General features: G+C 45.2%; 9 non-coding genes across 9 annotated transcripts; all 9 read right to left on the bottom strand.

Moving 5' to 3' along the window:
- Nucleotides 1-1636: 1636 nt before the first annotated feature.
- Nucleotides 1637-1755, bottom strand: trnal-caa (transfer RNA leucine (anticodon CAA)). Its single transcript has 2 exons — nucleotides 1718-1755; nucleotides 1637-1682 (listed from the first exon to the last, which is right to left on the bottom strand). It is a non-coding gene; the product is annotated as a tRNA-Leu (tRNA).
- Nucleotides 1756-3890: 2135 nt separating this feature from the next.
- On the bottom strand, nucleotides 3891-4009 carry trnal-caa (transfer RNA leucine (anticodon CAA)). Its single transcript has 2 exons — nucleotides 3972-4009; nucleotides 3891-3936 (listed from the first exon to the last, which is right to left on the bottom strand). It is a non-coding gene; the product is annotated as a tRNA-Leu (tRNA).
- Nucleotides 4010-6144: 2135 nt separating this feature from the next.
- On the bottom strand, nucleotides 6145-6263 carry trnal-caa (transfer RNA leucine (anticodon CAA)). Its single transcript has 2 exons — nucleotides 6226-6263; nucleotides 6145-6190 (listed from the first exon to the last, which is right to left on the bottom strand). It is a non-coding gene; the product is annotated as a tRNA-Leu (tRNA).
- A 2136-nt stretch (nucleotides 6264-8399) lies between these two features.
- Nucleotides 8400-8518, bottom strand: trnal-caa (transfer RNA leucine (anticodon CAA)). Its single transcript has 2 exons — nucleotides 8481-8518; nucleotides 8400-8445 (listed from the first exon to the last, which is right to left on the bottom strand). It is a non-coding gene; the product is annotated as a tRNA-Leu (tRNA).
- Nucleotides 8519-10653: 2135 nt separating this feature from the next.
- On the bottom strand, nucleotides 10654-10772 carry trnal-caa (transfer RNA leucine (anticodon CAA)). The gene is made up of 2 exons: nucleotides 10735-10772; nucleotides 10654-10699 (listed from the first exon to the last, which is right to left on the bottom strand). It is a non-coding gene; the product is annotated as a tRNA-Leu (tRNA).
- A 2136-nt stretch (nucleotides 10773-12908) lies between these two features.
- Nucleotides 12909-13027, bottom strand: trnal-caa (transfer RNA leucine (anticodon CAA)). Its single transcript has 2 exons — nucleotides 12990-13027; nucleotides 12909-12954 (listed from the first exon to the last, which is right to left on the bottom strand). It is a non-coding gene; the product is annotated as a tRNA-Leu (tRNA).
- A 2135-nt stretch (nucleotides 13028-15162) lies between these two features.
- trnal-caa (transfer RNA leucine (anticodon CAA)) lies at nucleotides 15163-15281 on the bottom strand. The gene is made up of 2 exons: nucleotides 15244-15281; nucleotides 15163-15208 (listed from the first exon to the last, which is right to left on the bottom strand). It is a non-coding gene; the product is annotated as a tRNA-Leu (tRNA).
- Nucleotides 15282-17416: 2135 nt separating this feature from the next.
- trnal-caa (transfer RNA leucine (anticodon CAA)) lies at nucleotides 17417-17535 on the bottom strand. Its single transcript has 2 exons — nucleotides 17498-17535; nucleotides 17417-17462 (listed from the first exon to the last, which is right to left on the bottom strand). It is a non-coding gene; the product is annotated as a tRNA-Leu (tRNA).
- A 2135-nt stretch (nucleotides 17536-19670) lies between these two features.
- Nucleotides 19671-19789, bottom strand: trnal-caa (transfer RNA leucine (anticodon CAA)). The gene is made up of 2 exons: nucleotides 19752-19789; nucleotides 19671-19716 (listed from the first exon to the last, which is right to left on the bottom strand). It is a non-coding gene; the product is annotated as a tRNA-Leu (tRNA).
- Nucleotides 19790-21252: the final 1463 nt, after the last annotated feature.

Genomic DNA, 21252 nt, shown 5'->3' with positions numbered 1-21252 from the left:
ACCTGGGGGTGCATGTGCATAGATTTATGAAGGTTGCAGGACATATTGAGAGTGTGGGCAGCAAAACATAGAGGATCTTGGGCTTCTTAAATAGAATCATTGAGTACAAAAGCAGCAAAGTTATGCTGAACCTTTATAAATCTCTGGTCAGGCCACAACAGGAGTATTGCGTACACTTTTGGTCATCAGGCTTTAGGTTGGATGTGAGAGGTTACAGAGGAGATTGACCAGAATGGTTCCAGGGATGAGCGATTTTAGCTGCAAGGTTAGGTTGCAGAAGCTGGGGTTGTTCTCAGAGGAGCAACGGAAATTGCGGAGAGATTTGATTGAGGTGTAAAGATTATGACCGTTTGAGATAAGGCAGGCAAAGAAAACGTGTTGCCAGTAGCTGATGGTACAAGGACTAGGGGACACAGATCGAAGGTTTTGGGCAAGAGATGTATGGGGAATATGAGGAAGAACATTTTTACCCAGCTACTGGTAATGAGCTGGAACTCGCTGCCTTTGAGGGTGTTGGAAGCAGAGACAATGAATGATTTCAAAAGAAAATTGGATGGGCACTTGAAGGAAATAAACTTTCAGGTCTAGAGCAATGGGACTGAGTGGATTGTTCTATGGAGAGCCGGCATACGCTGGATGGGCAGAATGGCCTCCTTCTGTGCCGCAAATGACTCTATGACTCGAAGACCATTTGTTAATCATACTTGACTTATCAGGCCGTGCCGGCAAGGAAATTCATCGTTCCAGCACTGCAAACAACAATCAGACACACATCTTTCATGCAACAACTTGCATTTTGCATCCTTTTCCCATAAACTTTTTCTTGCTCAACTTGACCAAAGACAAGCAACACAGCTGCCATTCAAAGCCAAGGCCTTCTCATATAACCACAATCCAATAATGGTTCCAAGCAGGACATTTCAGCCTCTCATTCCCATGCCTTTCTTTGCATCACAATATATTATTGCGACAAGTGCTAATTGGAGCCCTGCTGCCAAGAAAATCACCAGGATCTCCCTACCTTTTTGAGGGCAAACAAGGCACTGTGCAGGTACTGTGCGCTTGGCCATCAACATTCGTGTGAATATTGCAATCTGAGAGAGCCAGCCTCCAAAGGCATCAAGTCTGGCAATGTCGAAGTGCTGATGAGGAAAGAGCTTGGCTGTGGTGCCCCTTCTTCAGGGAAAATGTTAGCCCGGCAAATAGGATTGGAAGGAATTGTCGAAGTAAGAGAGTCGAATTGAGTGGGGTTTTGGTGTGCAAGAAGTGCGATTCTTTGAGCGTGTTGTCCTGTTTGTGAAAAGCAGCAGTGCGTGCAGTGGGATTGCAAGTCATAATGCTAGAAAGCAATGAGGAATGCAGCAAGGAGGTGGGGCAAAAGATAATTTAGTCAGAGTGCTGGCATTGGAGTGTGGGAAATGGTTGATGGCAGAAGTGTGATTTGAAGCATTATGTGGAAGGACAGGCTTAGGATTTGTGAGGTTTCCTGAGGAAAGGCCATGTTTGTGGAGCTGTGTCTTGTGTTTGTTGGCAAATGGCAGTAGGATTGAAGTAATTGAAGGAGGCACGTGCAAATTGCAGGCAAGCTGAGCAGGCAGTGTGATGCTGTGAGGTTTTGTGTGGATGAAAAAAGTGATGTCAGGAGTGGGATTTGAACCCACGCCCCTTAAGAGAGACCAGAATTCCAGAGCCACAAAAGAGGCAAGGACAAACACTCCTTGAGTCTGGCGCCTTAGACTACTCGGCCATCCTGACAGCTGGTTGCGTCTGTATTGGAAAGTGTGCTCCAAATGTTTACACTAACTGCTGGATAACATTTGTTCCTTCTGTGCAAACACAAACCAGAAACAGGCAGTCTCAGCTTGGATCAAAAATATTGCTTTCAGGACACAAAACAGCTCATCATGGTCAATCGTTACTTTTCACACTGGAGGATGGTAGACAGTGGTGTTGCGCAAGGGTCAGTCATAGGACTAGCGGTCTTTTTTTTGGAGATGTAGAAATAACTTGGATTTTGCAACTGAGCAGAAGATTTCAAAATTTGCCAATCATACCAAACTTGGAGGAATGGCAAACGGTGAGCATGATACAAATTGACTTCAAGACGACATAGATAGCCTAGCAGAATGGGCAGACAAGTGGCAAATGGAATTTCATATCAACAAGTGTGAGGTGATGCATTTTGGCAGAAAGGATGGGCTGAGCTCATATAGACTTAATGGCACAGTTGGAAAGAGTGTGCAAGGACAGAGGAACCTGGGGGTGCATGTGCATAGATTTATGAAGGTTGCAGGACATATTGAGAGTGTGGGCAGCAAAACATAGAGGATCTTGGGCTTCTTAAATAGAATGATTGAGTACAAAAGCAGCAAAGTTATGCTGAACCTTTATAAATCTCTGGTCAGGCCACAACAGGAGTATTGCGTACACTTTTGGTCATCAGGCTTTAGGTTGGATGTGAGAGGTAACAGAGGAGATTGACCAGAATGGTTCCAGGGATGAGCGATTTTAGCTGCAAGGTTAGGTTGCAGAAGCTGGGGTTGTTCTCAGAGGAGCAACGGAAATTGCGGAGAGATTTGATTGAGGTGTAAAGATTATGGCCGTTTGAGATAAGGCAGGCAAAGAAAACGTGTTGCCAGTAGCTGATGGTACAAGGACTAGGGGACACAGATCGAAAGTTTTGGGCAAGATATGTATGGGGAATATGAGGAAGAACATTTTTACCCAGCTACTGGTAATGAGCTGGAACTCGCTGCCTTTGAGGGTGTTGGAAGCAGAGACAATGAATGATTTCAAAAGAAAATTGGATGGGCACTTGAAGGAAATAAACTTTCAGGTCTAGAGCAATGGGACTGAGTGGATTGTTCTATGGAGAGCCGGCATACGCTGGATGGGCAGAATGGCCTCCTTCTGTGCCGCAAATGACTCTATGACTCGAAGACCATTTGTTAATCATACTTGACTTATCAGGCCGTGCCGGCAAGGAAATTCATCGTTCCAGCACTGCAAACAACAATCAGACACACATCTTTCGTGCAACAACTTGCATTTTGCATCCTTTTCCCATACACTTTTTCTTGCTCAACTTGACCAAAGACAAGCAACACAGCTGCCATTCAAAGCCAAGGCCTTCTAATATAACCACAATCCAATAATGGTTCCAAGCAGGACATTTCAGCCTCTCATTCCCATGCCTTTCTTTGCAGCACAATATATTATTGCGACAAGTGCTAATTGGAGCCCTGCTGCCAAGAAAATCACCAGGATCTCCCTACCTTTGTGAGGGCAAACAAGGCACTGTGCAGGTACTGTGCGCTTGGCCATCAACATTCGTGTGAACATTGCAATCTGAGAGAGCCAGCCTCCAAAGGCATCAAGTCTGGCAATGTCGAAGTGCTGATGAGGAAAGAGCTTGGCTGTGGTGCCCCTTCTTCAGGGAAAATGTTAGCCCGGCAAATAGGATTGGAAGGAATTGTCGAAGTAAGAGAGTAGAATTGAGTGGGGTTTTGGTGTGCAAGAAGTGCGATTCTTTGAGCGTGTTGTCCTGTTTGTGAAAAGCAGCAGTGCGTGCAGTGGGATTGCAAGTCATAATGCTAGAAAGCAATGAGGAATGCAGCAAGGAGGTGGGGCATAAGATAATTTAGTCAGAGTGCTGGCATTGGAGTGTGGGAAATGGTTGATGGCAGAAGTGTGATTTGAAGCATTATGTGGAAGGACAGGCTGAGGATTTGTGAGGTTTCCTGAGGAAAGGCCATGTTTGTGGAGCTGTGCCTTGTGTTTGTTGGCAAATGGCAGTAGGATTGAAGTAATTGAAGGTGGCACGTGCAAATTGCAGGCAAGCTGAGCAGGCAGTGTGATGCTGTGAGGTTTTGTGTGGATGAAAAAAGTGATGTCAGGAGTGGGATTTGAACCCACGCCCCTTAAGAGAGACCAGAATTCCAGAGCCACAAGAGAGGCAAGGACAAACACTCCTTGAGTCTGGCGCCTTAGACCACTCAGCCATCCTGACAGCTGGTTGTGTCTGTTTTGGAAAGTGTGCTCCAAATGTTTACACTAACTGCTGTATAACATTTGTTCCTTCTGTGCAAACACAAACCAGAAACAGGCAGTCTCAGCTTGGATCAAAAATATTGCTTTCAGGACACAAAACAGCTCATCATGGTCAATCGTTACTTTTCACACTGGAGGATGGTAGACAGTGGTGTTGCGCAAGGGTCAGTCATAGGACTAGCGGTGTTTTTTTTGGAGATGTAGAAATAACTTGGATATTGCAACTGAGCAGAAGATTTCAAAATTTGCCAATCATACCAAACTTGGAGGAATGGCAAACGGTGAGCATGATACAAATTGACTTCAAGACGACATAGATAGCCTAGCAGAATGGGCAGACAAGTGGCAAATGGAATTTCATATCAACAAGTGTGAGGTGATGCATTTTGGCAGAAAGGATGGGCTGAGCTCATATAGACTTAATGGCACAGTTGGAAAGAGTGTGCAAGGACAGAGGAACCTGGGGGTGCATGTGCATAGATTTATGAAGGTTGCAGGACATATTGAGAGTGTGGGCAGCAAAACATAGAGGATCTTGGGCTTCTTAAATAGAATCATTGAGTACAAAAGCAGCAAAGTTATGCTGAACCTTTATAAATCTCTGGTCAGGCCACAACAGGAGTATTGCGTACACTTTTGGTCATCAGGCTTTAGGTTGGATGTGAGAGGTTACAGAGGAGATTGACCAGAATGGTTCCAGGGATGAGCGATTTTAGCTGCAAGGTTAGGTTGCAGAAGCTGGGGTTGTTCTCAGAGGAGCAACGGAAATTGCGGAGAGATTTGATTGAGGTGTAAAGATTATGACCGTTTGAGATAAGGCAGGCAAAGAAAACGTGTTGCCAGTAGCTGATGATACAAGGACTCGGGGACACAGATCGAAAGTTTTGGGCAAGAGATGTATGGGGAATATGAGGAAGAACATTTTTACCCAGCTACTGGTAATGAGCTGGAACTCGCTGCCTTTGAGGGTGTTGGAAGCAGAGACAATGAATGATTTCAAAAGAAAATTGGATGGGCACTTGAAGGAAATAAACTTTCAGGTCTAGAGCAATGGGACTGAGTGGATTGTTCTATGGAGAGCCGGCATACGCTGGATGGGCAGAATGGCCTCCTTCTGTGCCGCAAATGACTCTATGACTCGAAGACCATTTGTTAATCATACTTGACTTATCAGGCCGTGCCGGCAAGGAAATTCATCGTTCCAGCACTGCAAACAACAATCAGACACACATCTTTCGTGCAACAACTTGCATTTTGCATCCTTTTCCCATACACTTTTTCTTGCTCAACTTGACCAAAGACAAGCAACACAGCTGCCATTCAAAGCCAAGGCCTTCTAATATAACCACAATCCAATAATGGTTCCAAGCAGGACATTTCAGCCTCTCATTCCCATGCCTTTCTTTGCAGCACAATATATTATTGCGACAAGTGCTAATTGGAGCCCTGCTGCCAAGAAAATCACCAGGATCTCCCTACCTTTGTGAGGGCAAACAAGGCACTGTGCAGGTACTGTGCGCTTGGCCATCAACATTCGTGTGAACATTGCAATCTGAGAGAGCCAGCCTCCAAAGGCATCAAGTCTGGCAATGTCGAAGTGCTGATGAGGAAAGAGCTTGGCTGTGGTGCCCCTTCTTCAGGGAAAATGTTAGCCCGGCAAATAGGATTGGAAGGAATTGTCGAAGTAAGAGAGTAGAATTGAGTGGGGTTTTGGTGTGCAAGAAGTGCGATTCTTTGAGCGTGTTGTCCTGTTTGTGAAAAGCAGCAGTGCGTGCAGTGGGATTGCAAGTCATAATGCTAGAAAGCAATGAGGAATGCAGCAAGGAGGTGGGGCATAAGATAATTTAGTCAGAGTGCTGGCATTGGAGTGTGGGAAATGGTTGATGGCAGAAGTGTGATTTGAAGCATTATGTGGAAGGACAGGCTGAGGATTTGTGAGGTTTCCTGAGGAAAGGCCATGTTTGTGGAGCTGTGCCTTGTGTTTGTTGGCAAATGGCAGTAGGATTGAAGTAATTGAAGGTGGCACGTGCAAATTGCAGGCAAGCTGAGCAGGCAGTGTGATGCTGTGAGGTTTTGTGTGGATGAAAAAAGTGATGTCAGGAGTGGGATTTGAACCCACGCCCCTTAAGAGAGACCAGAATTCCAGAGCCACAAGAGAGGCAAGGACAAACACTCCTTGAGTCTGGCGCCTTAGACCACTCAGCCATCCTGACAGCTGGTTGTGTCTGTTTTGGAAAGTGTGCTCCAAATGTTTACACTAACTGCTGTATAACATTTGTTCCTTCTGTGCAAACACAAACCAGAAACAGGCAGTCTCAGCTTGGATCAAAAATATTGCTTTCAGGACACAAAACAGCTCATCATGGTCAATCGTTACTTTTCACACTGGAGGATGGTAGACAGTGGTGTTGCGCAAGGGTCAGTCATAGGACTAGCGGTGTTTTTTTTGGAGATGTAGAAATAACTTGGATATTGCAACTGAGCAGAAGATTTCAAAATTTGCCAATCATACCAAACTTGGAGGAATGGCAAACGGTGAGCATGATACAAATTGACTTCAAGACGACATAGATAGCCTAGCAGAATGGGCAGACAAGTGGCAAATGGAATTTCATATCAACAAGTGTGAGGTGATGCATTTTGGCAGAAAGGATGGGCTGAGCTCATATAGACTTAATGGCACAGTTGGAAAGAGTGTGCAAGGACAGAGGAACCTGGGGGTGCATGTGCATAGATTTATGAAGGTTGCAGGACATATTGAGAGTGTGGGCAGCAAAACATAGAGGATCTTGGGCTTCTTAAATAGAATCATTGAGTACAAAAGCAGCAAAGTTATGCTGAACCTTTATAAATCTCTGGTCAGGCCACAACAGGAGTATTGCGTACACTTTTGGTCATCAGGCTTTAGGTTGGATGTGAGAGGTTACAGAGGAGATTGACCAGAATGGTTCCAGGGATGAGCGATTTTAGCTGCAAGGTTAGGTTGCAGAAGCTGGGGTTGTTCTCAGAGGAGCAACGGAAATTGCGGAGAGATTTGATTGAGGTGTAAAGATTATGACCGTTTGAGATAAGGCAGGCAAAGAAAACGTGTTGCCAGTAGCTGATGATACAAGGACTCGGGGACACAGATCGAAAGTTTTGGGCAAGAGATGTATGGGGAATATGAGGAAGAACATTTTTACCCAGCTACTGGTAATGAGCTGGAACTCGCTGCCTTTGAGGGTGTTGGAAGCAGAGACAATGAATGATTTCAAAAGAAAATTGGATGGGCACTTGAAGGAAATAAACTTTCAGGTCTAGAGCAATGGGACTGAGTGGATTGTTCTATGGAGAGCCGGCATACGCTGGATGGGCAGAATGGCCTCCTTCTGTGCCGCAAATGACTCTATGACTCGAAGACCATTTGTTAATCATACTTGACTTATCAGGCCGTGCCGGCAAGGAAATTCATCGTTCCAGCACTGCAAACAACAATCAGACACACATCTTTCGTGCAACAACTTGCATTTTGCATCCTTTTCCCATACACTTTTTCTTGCTCAACTTGACCAAAGACAAGCAACACAGCTGCCATTCAAAGCCAAGGCCTTCTAATATAACCACAATCCAATAATGGTTCCAAGCAGGACATTTCAGCCTCTCATTCCCATGCCTTTCTTTGCAGCACAATATATTATTGCGACAAGTGCTAATTGGAGCCCTGCTGCCAAGAAAATCACCAGGATCTCCCTACCTTTGTGAGGGCAAACAAGGCACTGTGCAGGTACTGTGCGCTTGGCCATCAACATTCGTGTGAACATTGCAATCTGAGAGAGCCAGCCTCCAAAGGCATCAAGTCTGGCAATGTCGAAGTGCTGATGAGGAAAGAGCTTGGCTGTGGTGCCCCTTCTTCAGGGAAAATGTTAGCCCGGCAAATAGGATTGGAAGGAATTGTCGAAGTAAGAGAGTAGAATTGAGTGGGGTTTTGGTGTGCAAGAAGTGCGATTCTTTGAGCGTGTTGTCCTGTTTGTGAAAAGCAGCAGTGCGTGCAGTGGGATTGCAAGTCATAATGCTAGAAAGCAATGAGGAATGCAGCAAGGAGGTGGGGCATAAGATAATTTAGTCAGAGTGCTGGCATTGGAGTGTGGGAAATGGTTGATGGCAGAAGTGTGATTTGAAGCATTATGTGGAAGGACAGGCTGAGGATTTGTGAGGTTTCCTGAGGAAAGGCCATGTTTGTGGAGCTGTGCCTTGTGTTTGTTGGCAAATGGCAGTAGGATTGAAGTAATTGAAGGTGGCACGTGCAAATTGCAGGCAAGCTGAGCAGGCAGTGTGATGCTGTGAGGTTTTGTGTGGATGAAAAAAAGTGATGTCAGGAGTGGGATTTGAACCCACGCCCCTTAAGAGAGACCAGAATTCCAGAGCCACAAGAGAGGCAAGGACAAACACTCCTTGAGTCTGGCGCCTTAGACCACTCGGCCATCCTGACAGCTGGTTGTGTCTGTTTTGGAAAGTGTGCTCCAAATGTTTACACTAACTGCTGTATAACATTTGTTCCTTCTGTGCAAACACAAACCAGAAACAGGCAGTCTCAGCTTGGATCAAAAATATTGCTTTCAGGACACAAAACAGCTCATCATGGTCAATCGTTACTTTTCACACTGGAGGATGGTAGACAGTGGTGTTGCGCAAGGGTCAGTCATAGGACTAGCGGTGGTTTTTTTGGAGATGTAGAAATAACTTGGATATTGCAACTGAGCAGAAGATTTCAAAATTTGCCAATCATACCAAACTTGGAGGAATGGCAAACGGTGAGCATGATACAAATTGACTTCAAGACGACATAGATAGCCTAGCAGAATGGGCAGACAAGTGGCAAATGGAATTTCATATCAACAAGTGTGAGGTGATGCATTTTGGCAGAAAGGATGGGCTGAGCTCATATAGACTTAATGGCACAGTTGGAAAGAGTGTGCAAGGACAGAGGAACCTGGGGGTGCATGTGCATAGATTTATGAAGGTTGCAGGACATATTGAGAGTGTGGGCAGCAAAACATAGAGGATCTTGGGCTTCTTAAATAGAATCATTGAGTACAAAAGCAGCAAAGTTATGCTGAACCTTTATAAATCTCTGGTCAGGCCACAACAGGAGTATTGCGTACACTTTTGGTCATCAGGCTTTAGGTTGGATGTGAGAGGTTACAGAGGAGATTGACCAGAATGGTTCCAGGGATGAGCGATTTTAGCTGCAAGGTTAGGTTGCAGAAGCTGGGGTTGTTCTCAGAGTAGCAACGGAAATTGCGGAGAGATTTGATTGAGGTGTAAAGATTATGACCGTTTGAGATAAGGCAGGCAAAGAAAACGTGTTGCCAGTAGCTGATGGTACAAGGACTCGGGGACACAGATCGAAAGTTTTGGGCAAGAGATGTATGGGGAATATGAGGAAGAACATTTTTACCCAGCTACTGGTAATGAGCTGGAACTCGCTGCCTTTGAGGGTGTTGGAAGCAGAGACAATGAATGATTTCAAAAGAAAATTGGATGGGCACTTGAAGGAAATAAACTTTCAGGTCTAGAGCAATGGGACTGAGTGGATTGTTCTATGGAGAGCCGGCATACGCTGGATGGGCAGAATGGCCTCCTTCTGTGCCGCAAATGACTCTATGACTCGAAGACCATTTGTTAATCATACTTGACTTATCAGGCCGTGCCGGCAAGGAAATTCATCGTTCCAGCACTGCAAACAACAATCAGACACACATCTTTCGTGCAACAACTTGCATTTTGCATCCTTTTCCCATACACTTTTTCTTGCTCAACTTGACCAAAGACAAGCAACACAGCTGCCATTCAAAGCCAAGGCCTTCTAATATAACCACAATCCAATAATGGTTCCAAGCAGGACATTTCAGCCTCTCATTCCCATGCCTTTCTTTGCAGCACAATATATTATTGCGACAAGTGCTAATTGGAGCCCTGCTGCCAAGAAAATCACCAGGATCTCCCTACCTTTGTGAGGGCAAACAAGGCACTGTGCAGGTACTGTGCGCTTGGCCATCAACATTCGTGTGAACATTGCAATCTGAGAGAGCCAGCCTCCAAAGGCATCAAGTCTGGCAATGTCGAAGTGCTGATGAGGAAAGAGCTTGGCTGTGGTGCCCCTTCTTCAGGGAAAATGTTAGCCCGGCAAATAGGATTGGAAGGAATTGTCGAAGTAAGAGAGTAGAATTGAGTGGGGTTTTGGTGTGCAAGAAGTGCGATTCTTTGAGCGTGTTGTCCTGTTTGTGAAAAGCAGCAGTGCGTGCAGTGGGATTGCAAGTCATAATGCTAGAAAGCAATGAGGAATGCAGCAAGGAGGTGGGGCAAAAGATAATTTAGTCAGAGTGCTGGCATTGGAGTGTGGGAAATGGTTGATGGCAGAAGTGTGATTTGAAGCATTATGTGGAAGGACAGGCTTAGGATTTGTGAGGTTTCCTGAGGAAAGGCCATGTTTGTGGAGCTGTGCCTTGTGTTTGTTGGCAAATGGCAGTCGGATTGAAGTAATTGAAGGAGGCACGTGCAAATTGCAGGCAAGCTGAGCAGGCAGTGTGATGCTGTGAGGTTTTGTGTGGATGAAAAAAGTGATGTCAGGAGTGGGATTTGAACCCACGCCCCTTAAGAGAGACCAGAATTCCAGAGCCACAAGAGAGGCAAGGACAAACACTCCTTGAGTCTGGTGCTTTAGACCACTCGGCCATCCTGACAGCTGGTTGTGTCTGTATTGGAAAGTGTGCTCCAAATGTTTACACTAACTGCTGTATAACATTTGTTCCTTCTGTGCAAACACAAACCAGAAACAGGCAGTCTCAGCTTGGATCAAAAATATTGCTTTCAGGACACAAAACAGCTCATCATGGTCAATGGTTACTTTTCACACTGGAGGATGGTAGACACTGGTGTTGCGTAAGGGTCAATCATAGGACTAGCGGTGTTTTTTTTGGAGATGTAGAAATAACTTGGATATTGCAACTGAGCAGAAGATTTCAAAATTTGCCAATCATACCAATCTTGGAGGAATGGCAAACGGTGAGCATGATACAAATTGACTTCAAGACGACATAGATAGCCTAGCAGAATGGGCAGACAAGTGGCAAATGGAATTTCATATCAACAAGTGTGAGGTGATGCATTTTGGCAGAAAGGATGGGCTGAGCTCATATAGACTTAATGGCACAGTTGGAAAGAGTGTGCAAGGACAGAGGAACCTGGGGGTGCATGTGCAAAGATTTATGAAGGTTGCAGGACATATTGAGAGTGTGGGCAGCAAAACATAGAGGATCTTGGGCTTCTTAAATAGAATCATTGAGTACAAAAGCAGCAAAGTTATGCTGAACCTTTATAAATCTCTGGTCAGGCCACAACAGGAGTATTGCGTACACTTTTGGTCATCAGGCTTTAGGTTGGATGTGAGAGGTTACAGAGGAGATTGACCAGAATGGTTCCAGGGATGAGCGATTTTAGCTTCAAGGTTAGGTTGCAGAAGCTGGGGTTGTTCTCAGAGGAGCAACGGAAATTGCGGAGAGATTTGATTGAGGTGTAAAGATTATGACCGTTTGAGATAAGGCAGGCAAAGAAAACGTGTTGCCAGTAGCTGATGGTACAAGGACTAGGGGACACAGATCGAAGGTTTTGGGCAAGAGATGTATGGGGAATATGAGGAAGAACATTTTTACCCAGCTACTGGTAATGAGCTGGAACTCGCTGCCTTTGAGGGTGTTGGAAGCAGAGACAATGAATGATTTCAAAAGAAAATTGGATGGGCACTTGAAGGAAATAAACTTTCAGGTCTAGAGCAATGGGACTGAGTGGATTGTTCTATGGAGAGCCGGCATACGCTGGATGGGCAGAATGGCCTCCTTCTGTGCCGCAAATGACTCTATGACTCGAAGACCATTTGTTAAACATACTTGATTTATCGGGCCGTGCCGGCAAGGAAATTCATCGTTCCAGCACTGCAAACAACAATCAGACACACATCTTTCATGCAACAACTTGCATTTTGCATCCTTTTCCCATACACTTTTTCTTGCTCAACTTGACCAAAGACAAGCAACACAGCTGCCATTCAAAGCCAAGGCCTTCTCATATAACCACAATCCAATAATGGTTCCAAGCAGGACATTTCAGCCTCTCATTCCCATGCCTTTCTTTGCATCACAATATATTATTGCGACAAGTGCTAATTGGAGCCCTGCTGCCAAGAAAATCACCAGGATCTCCCTACCTTTGTGAGGGCAAACAAGGCACTGTGCAGGTACTATGCGCTTGGCCATCAACATTCGTGTGAACATTGCAATCTGAGAGAGCCAGCCTCCAAAGGCATCAAGTCTGGCAATGTCGACGTGCTGATGAGGAAAGAGCTTGGCTGTGGTGCCCCTTCTTCAGGGAAAATGTTAGCCCGGCAAATAGGATTGGAAGGAATTGTCGAAGTAAGAGAGTAGAATTGAGTGGGGTTTTGGTGTGCAACAAGTGCGATTCTTTGAGCGTGTTGTCCTGTTTGTGAAAAGCAGCAGTGCGTGCAGTGGGATTGCAAGTCATAATGCTAGAAAGCAATGAGGAATGCAGCAAGGAGGTGGGGCATAAGATAATTTAGTCAGAGTGCTGGCATTGGAGTGTGGGAAATGGTTGATGGCAGAAGTGTGATTTGAAGCATTATGTGGAAGGACAGGCTGAGGATTTGTGAGGTTTCCTGAGGAAAGGCCATGTTTGTGGAGCTGTGCCTTGTGTTTGTTGGCAAATGGCAGTAGGATTGAAGTAATTGAAGGTGGCACGTGCAAATTGCAGGCAAGCTGAGCAGGCAGTGTGATGCTGTGAGGTTTTGTGTGGATGAAAAAAAGTGATGTCAGGAGTGGGATTTGAACCCACGCCCCTTAAGAGAGACCAGAATTCCAGAGCCACAAGAGAGGCAAGGACAAACACTCCTTGAGTCTGGCGCCTTAGACCACTCGGCCATCCTGACAGCTGGTTGTGTCTGTTTTGGAAAGTGTGCTCCAAATGTTTACACTAACTGCTGTATAACATTTGTTCCTTCTGTGCAAACACAAACCAGAAACAGGCAGTCTCAGCTTGGATCAAAAATATTGCTTTCAGGACACAAAACAGCTCATCATGGTCAATCGTTACTTTTCACACTGGAGGATGGTAGACAGTGGTGTTGCGCAAGGGTCAGTCATAGGACTAGCGGTGGTTTTTTTGGAGATGTAGAAATAACTTGGATATTGCAACTGAGCAGAAGATTTCAAAATTTGCCAATCATACCAAACTTGGAGGAATGGCAAACGGTGAGCATGATACAAATTGACTTCAAGACGACATAGATAGCCTAGCAGAATGGGCAGACAAGTGGCAAATGGAATTTCATATCAACAAGTGTGAGGTGATGCATTTTGGCAGAAAGGATGGGCTGAGCTCATATAGACTTAATGGCACAGTTGGAAAGAGTGTGCAAGGACAGAGGAACCTGGGGGTGCATGTGCATAGATTTATGAAGGTTGCAGGACATATTGAGAGTGTGGGCAGCAAAACATAGAGGATCTTGGGCTTCTTAAATAGAATCATTGAGTACAAAAGCAGCAAAGTTATGCTGAACCTTTATAAATCTCTGGTCAGGCCACAACAGGAGTATTGCGTACACTTTTGGTCATCAGGCTTTAGGTTGGATGTGAGAGGTTACAGAGGAGATTGACCAGAATGGTTCCAGGGATGAGCGATTTTAGCTGCAAGGTTAGGTTGCAGAAGCTGGGGTTGTTCTCAGAGGAGCAACGGAAATTGCGGAGAGATTTGATTGAGGTGTAAAGATTATGACCGTTTGAGATAAGGCAGGCAAAGAAAACGTGTTGCCAGTAGCTGATGGTACAAGGACTAGGGGACACAGATCGAAAGTTTTGGGCAAGAGATGTATGGGGAATATGAGGAAGAACATTTTTACCCAGCTACTGGTAATGAGCTGGAACTCGCTGCCTTTGAGGGTGTTGGAAGCAGAGACAATGAATGATTTCAAAAGAAAATTGGATGGGCACTTGAAGGAAATAAACTTTCAGGTCGAGAGCAATGGGACTGAGTGGATTGTTCTATGGAGAGCCGGCATACGCTGGATGGGCAGAATGGCCTCCTTCTGTGCCGCAAATGACTCTATGACTCGAAGACCATTTGTTAAACATACTTGATTTATCGGGCCGTGCCGGCAAGGAAATTCATCGTTCCAGCACTGCAAACAACAATCAGACACACATCTTTCATGCAACAACTTGCATTTTGCATCCTTTTCCCATACACTTTTTCTTGCTCAACTTGACCAAAGACAAGCAACACAGCTGCCATTCAAAGCCAAGGCCTTCTAATATAACCACAATCCAATAATGGTTCCAAGCAGGACATTTCAGCCTCTCATTCCCATGCCTTTCTTTGCATCACAATATATTATTGCGACAAGTGCTAATTGGAGCCCTGCTGCCAAGAAAATCACCAGGATCTCCCTACCTTTGTGAGGGCAAACAAGGCACTGTGCAGGTACTGTGCGCTTGGCCATCAACATTCGTGTGAACATTGCAATCTGAGAGAGCCAGCCTCCAAAGGCATCAAGTCTGGCAATGTCGACGTGCTGATGAGGAAAGAGCTTGGCTGTGGTGCCCCTTCTTCAGGGAAAATGTTAGCCCGGCAAATAGGATTGGAAGGAATTGTCGAAGTAAGAGAGTAGAATTGAGTGGGGTTTTGGTGTGCAAGAAGTGCGATTCTTTGAGCGTGTTGTCCTGTTTGTGAAAAGCAGCAGTGCGTGCAGTGGGATTGCAAGTCATAATGCTAGAAAGCAATGAGGAATGCAGCAAGGAGGTGGGGCATAAGATAATTTAGTCAGAGTGCTGGCATTGGAGTGTGGGAAATGGTTGATGGCAGAAGTGTGATTTGAAGCATTATGTGGAAGGACAGGCTTAGGATTTGTGAGGTTTCCTGAGGAAAGGCCATGTTTGTGGAGCTGTGCCTTGTGTTTGTTGGCAAATGGCAGTAGGATTGAAGTAATTGAAGGTGGCACGTGCAAATTGCAGGCAAGCTGAGCAGGCAGTGTGATGCTGTGAGGTTTTGTGTGGATGAAAAAAGTGATGTCAGGAGTGGGATTTGAACCCAAGCCCCTTAAGAGAGACCAGAATTCCAGAGCCACAAGAGAGGCAAGGACAAACACTCCTTGAGTCTGGCGCCTTAGACCACTCGGCCATCCTGACAGCTGGTTGTTTTTGTATTGGAAAGTGTGCTCCAAATGTTTACACTAACTGCTGGATAACATTTGTTCCTTCTGTGCAAACACAAACCAGAAACAGGCAGTCTCAGCTTGGATCAAAAATATTGCTTTCAGGACACAAAACAGCTCATCATGGTCAATCGTTACTTTTCACACTGGAGGATGGTAGACAGTGGTGTTGCGCAAGGGTCAGTCATAGGACTAGCGGTGTTTTTTTTGGAGATGTAGAAATAACTTGGATATTGCAACTGAGCAGAAGATTTCAAAATTTGCCAATCATACCAAACTTGGAGGAATGGCAAACGGTGAGCATGATACAAATTGACTTCAAGAGGACATAGATAGCCTAGCAGAATGGGCAGACAAGTGGCAAATGGAATTTCATATCAACAAGTGTGAGGTGATGCATTTTGGCAGAAAGGATGGGCTGAGCTCATATAGACTTAATGGCACAGTTGGAAAGAGTGTGCAAGGACAGAGGAACCTGGGGGTGCATGTGCATAGATTTATGAAGGTTGCAGGACATATTGAGAGTGTGGGCAGCAAAACATAGAGGATCTTGGGCTTCTTAAATAGAATCATTGAGTACAAAAGCAGCAAAGTTATGCTGAACCTTTATAAATCTCTGGTCAGGCCACAACAGGAGTATTGCGTACACTTTTGGTCATCAGGCTTTAGGTTGGATGTGAGAGGTTACAGAGGAGATTGACCAGAATGGTTCCAGGGATGAGCGATTTTAGCTGCAAGGTTAGGTTGCAGAAGCTGGGGTTGTTCTCAGAGGAGCAACGGAAATTGCGGAGAGATTTGATTGAGGTGTAAAGATTATGACCGTTTGAGATAAGGCAGGCAAAGAAAACGTGTTGCCAGTAGCTGATGGTACAAGGACTAGGGGACACAGATCGAAAGTTTTGGGCAAGAGATGTATGGGGAATATGAGGAAGAACATTTTTACCCAGCTACTGGTAATGAGCTGGAACTCGCTGCCTTTGAGGGTGTTGGAAGCAGAGACAATGAATGATTTCAAAAGAAAATTGGATGGGCACTTGAAGGAAATAAACTTTCAGGTCTAGAGCAATGGGACTGAGTGGATTGTTCTATGGAGAGCCGGCATACGCTGGATGGGCAGAATGGCCTCCTTCTGTGCCGCAAATGACTCTATGACTCGAAGACCATTTGTTAAACATACTTGATTTATCAGGCCGTGCCGGCAAGGAAATTCATCGTTCCAGCACTGCAAACAACAATCAGACACACATCTTTCATGCAACAACTTGCATTTTGCATCCTTTTCCCATACACTTTTTCTTGCTCAACTTGACCAAAGACAAGCAACACAGCTGCCTTTCAAAGCCAAGGCCTTCTCAAATAACCACAATCCAATAATGGTTCCAAGCAGGACATTTCAGCCTCTCATTCCCATGCCTTTCTTTGCATCACAATATATTATTGCGACAAGTGCTAATTGGAGCCCTGCTGCCAAGAAAATCACCAGGATCTCCCTACCTTTGTGAGGGCAAACAAGGCACTGTGCAGGTACTGTGCGCTTGGCCATCAACATTCGTGTGAACATTGCAATCTGAGAGAGCCAGCCTCCAAAGGCATCAAGTCTGGCAATGTCGACGTGCTGATGAGGAAAGAGCTTGGCTGTGGTGCCCCTTCTTCAGGGAAAATGTTAGCCCGGCAAATAGGATTGGAAGGAATTGTCGAAGTAAGAGAGTAGAATTGAGTGGGGTTTTGGTGTGCAAGAAGTGCGATTCTTTGAGCGTGTTGTCCTGTTTGTGAAAAGCAGCAGTGCGTGCAGTGGGATTGCAAGTCATAATGCTAGAAAGCAATGAGGAATGCAGCAAGGAGGTGGGGCATAAGATAATTTAGTCAGAGTGCTGGCATTGGAGTGTGGGAAATGGTTGATGGCAGAAGTGTGATTTGAAGCATTATGTGGAAGGACAGGCTTAGGATTTGTGAGGTTTCCTGAGGAAAGGCCATGTTTGTGGAGCTGTGCCTTGTGTTTGTTGGCAAATGGCAGTAGGATTGAAGTAATTGAAGGAGGCACGTGCAAATTGCAGGCAAGCTGAGCAGGCAGTGTGATGCTGTGAGGTTTTGTGTGGATGAAAAAAGTGATGTCAGGAGTGGGATTTGAACCCACGCCCCTTAAGAGAGACCAGAATTCCAGAGCCACAAGAGAGGCAAGGACAAACACTCCTTGAGTCTGGCGCCTTAGACCACTCGGCCATCCTGACAGCTGGTTGTGTCTGTATTGGAAAGTGTGCTCCAAATGTTTACACTAACTGCTGGATAACATTTGTTCCTTCTGTGCAAACACAAACCAGAAACAGGCAGTCTCAGCTTGGATCAAAAATATTGCTTTCAGGACACAAAACAGCTCATCATGGTCAATCGTTACTTTTCACACTGGAGGATGGTAGACAGTGGTGTTGCGCAAGGGTCAGTCATAGGACTAGCGGTGGTTTTTTTGGAGATGTAGAAATAACTTGGATATTGCAACTGAGCAGAAGATTTCAAAATTTGCCAATCATACCAAACTTGGAGGAATGGCAAACGGTGAGCATGATACAAATTGACTTCAAGACGACATAGATAGCCTAGCAGAATGGGCAGACAAGTGGCAAATGGAATTTCATATCAACAAGTGTGAGGTGATGCATTTTGGCAGAAAGGATGGGCTGAGCTCATATAGACTTAATGGCACAGTTGGAAAGAGTGTGCAAGGACAGAGGAACCTGGGGGTGCATGTGCATAGATTTATGAAGGTTGCAGGACATATTGAGAGTGTGGGCAGCAAAACATAGAGGATCTTGGGCTTCTTAAATAGAATCATTGAGTACAAAAGCAGCAAAGTTATGCTGAACCTTTATAAATCTCTGGTCAGGCCACAACAGGAGTATTGCGTACACTTTTGGTCATCAGGCTTTAGGTTGGATGTGAGAGGTTACAGAGGAGATTGACCAGAATGGTTCCAGGGATGAGCGATTTTAGCTGCAAGGTTAGGTTGCAGAAGCTGGGGTTGTTCTCAGAGGAGCAACGGAAATTGCGGAGAGATTTGATTGAGGTGTAAAGATTATGACCGTTTGAGATAAGGCAGGCAAAGAAAACGTGTTGCCAGTAGCTGATGGTACAAGGACTAGGGGACACAGATCGAAAGTTTTGGGCAAGAGATGTATGGGGAATATGAGGAAGAACATTTTTACCCAGCTACTGGTAATGAGCTGGAACTCGCTGCCTTTGAGGGTGTTGGAAGCAGAGACAATGAATGATTTCAAAAGAAAATTGGATGGGCACTTGAAGGAAATAAACTTTCAGGTCGAGAGCAATGGGACTGAGTGGATTGTTCTATGGAGAGCCGGCATACGCTGGATGGGCAGAATGGCCTCCTTCTGTGCCGCAAATGACTCTATGACTCGAAGACCATTTGTTAAACATACTTGATTTATCGGGCCGTGCCGGCAAGGAAATTCATCGTTCCAGCACTGCAAACAACAATCAGACACACATCTTTCATGCAACAACTTGCATTTTGCATCCTTTTCCCATACACTTTTTCTTGCTCAACTTGACCAAAGACAAGCAACACAGCTGCCATTCAAAGCCAAGGCCTTCTAATATAACCACAATCCAATAATGGTTCCAAGCAGGACATTTCAGCCTCTCATTCCCATGCCTTTCTTTGCATCACAATATATTATTGCGACAAGTGCTAATTGGAGCCCTGCTGCCAAGAAAATCACCAGGATCTCCCTACCTTTGTGAGGGCAAACAAGGCACTGTGCAGGTACTGTGCGCTTGGCCATCAACATTCGTGTGAACATTGCAATCTGAGAGAGCCAGCCTCCAAAGGCATCAAGTCTGGCAATGTCGAAGTGCTGATGAGGAAAGAGCTTGGCTGTGGTGCCCCTTCTTCAGGGAAAATGTTAGCCCGGCAAATAGGATTGGAAGGAATTGTCGAAGTAAGAGAGTAGAATTGAGTGGGGTTTTGGTGTGCAAGAAGTGCGATTCTTTGAGCGTGTTGTCCTGTTTGTGAAAAGCAGCAGTGCGTGCAGTGGGATTGCAAGTCATAATGCTAGAAAGCAATGAGGAATGCAGCAAGGAGGTGGGGCAAAAGATAATTTAGTCAGAGTGCTGGCATTGGAGTGTGGGAAATGGTTGATGGCAGAAGTGTGATTTGAAGCATTATGTGGAAGGACAGGCTTAGGATTTGTGAGGTTTCCTGAGGAAAGGCCATGTTTGTGGAGCTGTGCCTTGTGTTTGTTGGCAAATGGCAGTAGGATTGAAGTAATTGAAGGAGGCACGTGCAAATTGCAGGCAAGCTGAGCAGGCAGTGTGATGCTGTGAGGTTTTGTGTGGATGAAAAAAGTGATGTCAGGAGTGGGATTTGAACCCACGCCCCTTAAGAGAGACCAGAATTCCAGAGCCACAAGAGAGGCAAGGACAAACACTCCTTGAGTCTGGCGCCTTAGACCACTCGGCCATCCTGACAGCTGGTTGTGTCTGTATTGGAAAGTGTGCTCCAAATGTTTACACTAACTGCTGGATAACATTTGTTCCTTCTGTGCAAACACAAACCAGAAACAGGCAGTCTCAGCTTGGATCAAAAATATTGCTTTCAGGACACAAAACAGCTCATCATGGTCAATCGTTACTTTTCACACTGGAGGATGGTAGACAGTGGTGTTGCGCAAGGGTCAGTCATAGGACTAGCGGTGTTTTTTTTGGAGATGTAGAAATAACTTGGATATTGCAACTGAGCAGAAGATTTCAAAATTTGCCAATCATACCAAACTTGGAGGAATGGCAAACGGTGAGCATGATACAAATTGACTTCAAGACGACATAGATAGCCTAGCAGAATGGGCAGACAAGTGGCAAATGGAATTTCATATCAACAAGTGTGAGGTGATGCATTTTGGCAGAAAGGATGGGCTGAGCTCATATAGACTTAATGGCACAGTTGGAAAGAGTGTGCAAGGACAGAGGAACCTGGGGGTGCATGTGCATAGATTTATGAAGGTTGCAGGACATATTGAGAGTGTGGGCAGCAAAACATAGAGGATCTTGGGCTTCTTAAATAGAATCATTGAGTACAAAAGCAGCAAAGTTATGCTGAACCTTTATAAATCTCTGGTCAGGCCACAACAGGAGTATTGCGTACACTTTTGGTCATCAGGCTTTAGGTTGGATGTGAGAGGTTACAGAGGAGATTGACCAGAATGGTTCCAGGGATGAGCGATTTTAGCTGCAAGGTTAGGTTGCAGAAGCTGGGGTTGTTCTCAGAGGAGCAACGGAAATTGCGGAGAGATTTGATTGAGGTGTAAAGATTATGACCGTTTGAGATAAGGCAGGCAAAGAAAACGTGTTGCCAGTAGCTGATGGTACAAGGACTAGGGGACACAGATCGAAAGTTTTGGGCAAGAGATGTATGGGGAATATGAGGAAGAACATTTTTACCCAGCTACTGGTAATGAGCTGGAACTCGCTGCCTTTGAGGGTGTTGGAAGCAGAGACAATGAATGATTTCAAAAGAAAATTGGATGGGCACTTGAAGGAAATAAACTTTCAGGTCGAGAGCAATGGGACTGAGTGGATTGTTCTATGGAGAGCCGGCATACGCTGGATGGGCAGAATGGCCTCCTTCTGTGCCGCAAATGACTCTATGACTCGAAGACCATTTGTTAAACATACTTGATTTATCAGGCCGTGCCGGCAAGGAAATTCATCGTTCCAGCACTGCAAACAACAATCAGACACACATCTTTCATGCAACAACTTGCATTTTGCATCCTTTTCCCATACACTTTTTCTTGCTCAACTTGACCAAAGACAAGCAACACAGCTGCCTTTCAAAGCCAAGGCCTTCTCAAATAACCACAATCCAATAATGGTTCCAAGCAGGACATTTCAGCCTCTCATTCCCATGCCTTTCTTTGCATCACAATATATTA

The sequence above is a fragment of the Heterodontus francisci genome, chromosome 23 (genome assembly GCF_036365525.1).
Source record: "Heterodontus francisci isolate sHetFra1 chromosome 23, sHetFra1.hap1, whole genome shotgun sequence".
In the NCBI taxonomy this organism is placed as follows: domain Eukaryota; kingdom Metazoa; phylum Chordata; class Chondrichthyes; order Heterodontiformes; family Heterodontidae; genus Heterodontus; species Heterodontus francisci.
This window is presented reverse-complemented; position numbering and strand designations above follow the sequence as displayed.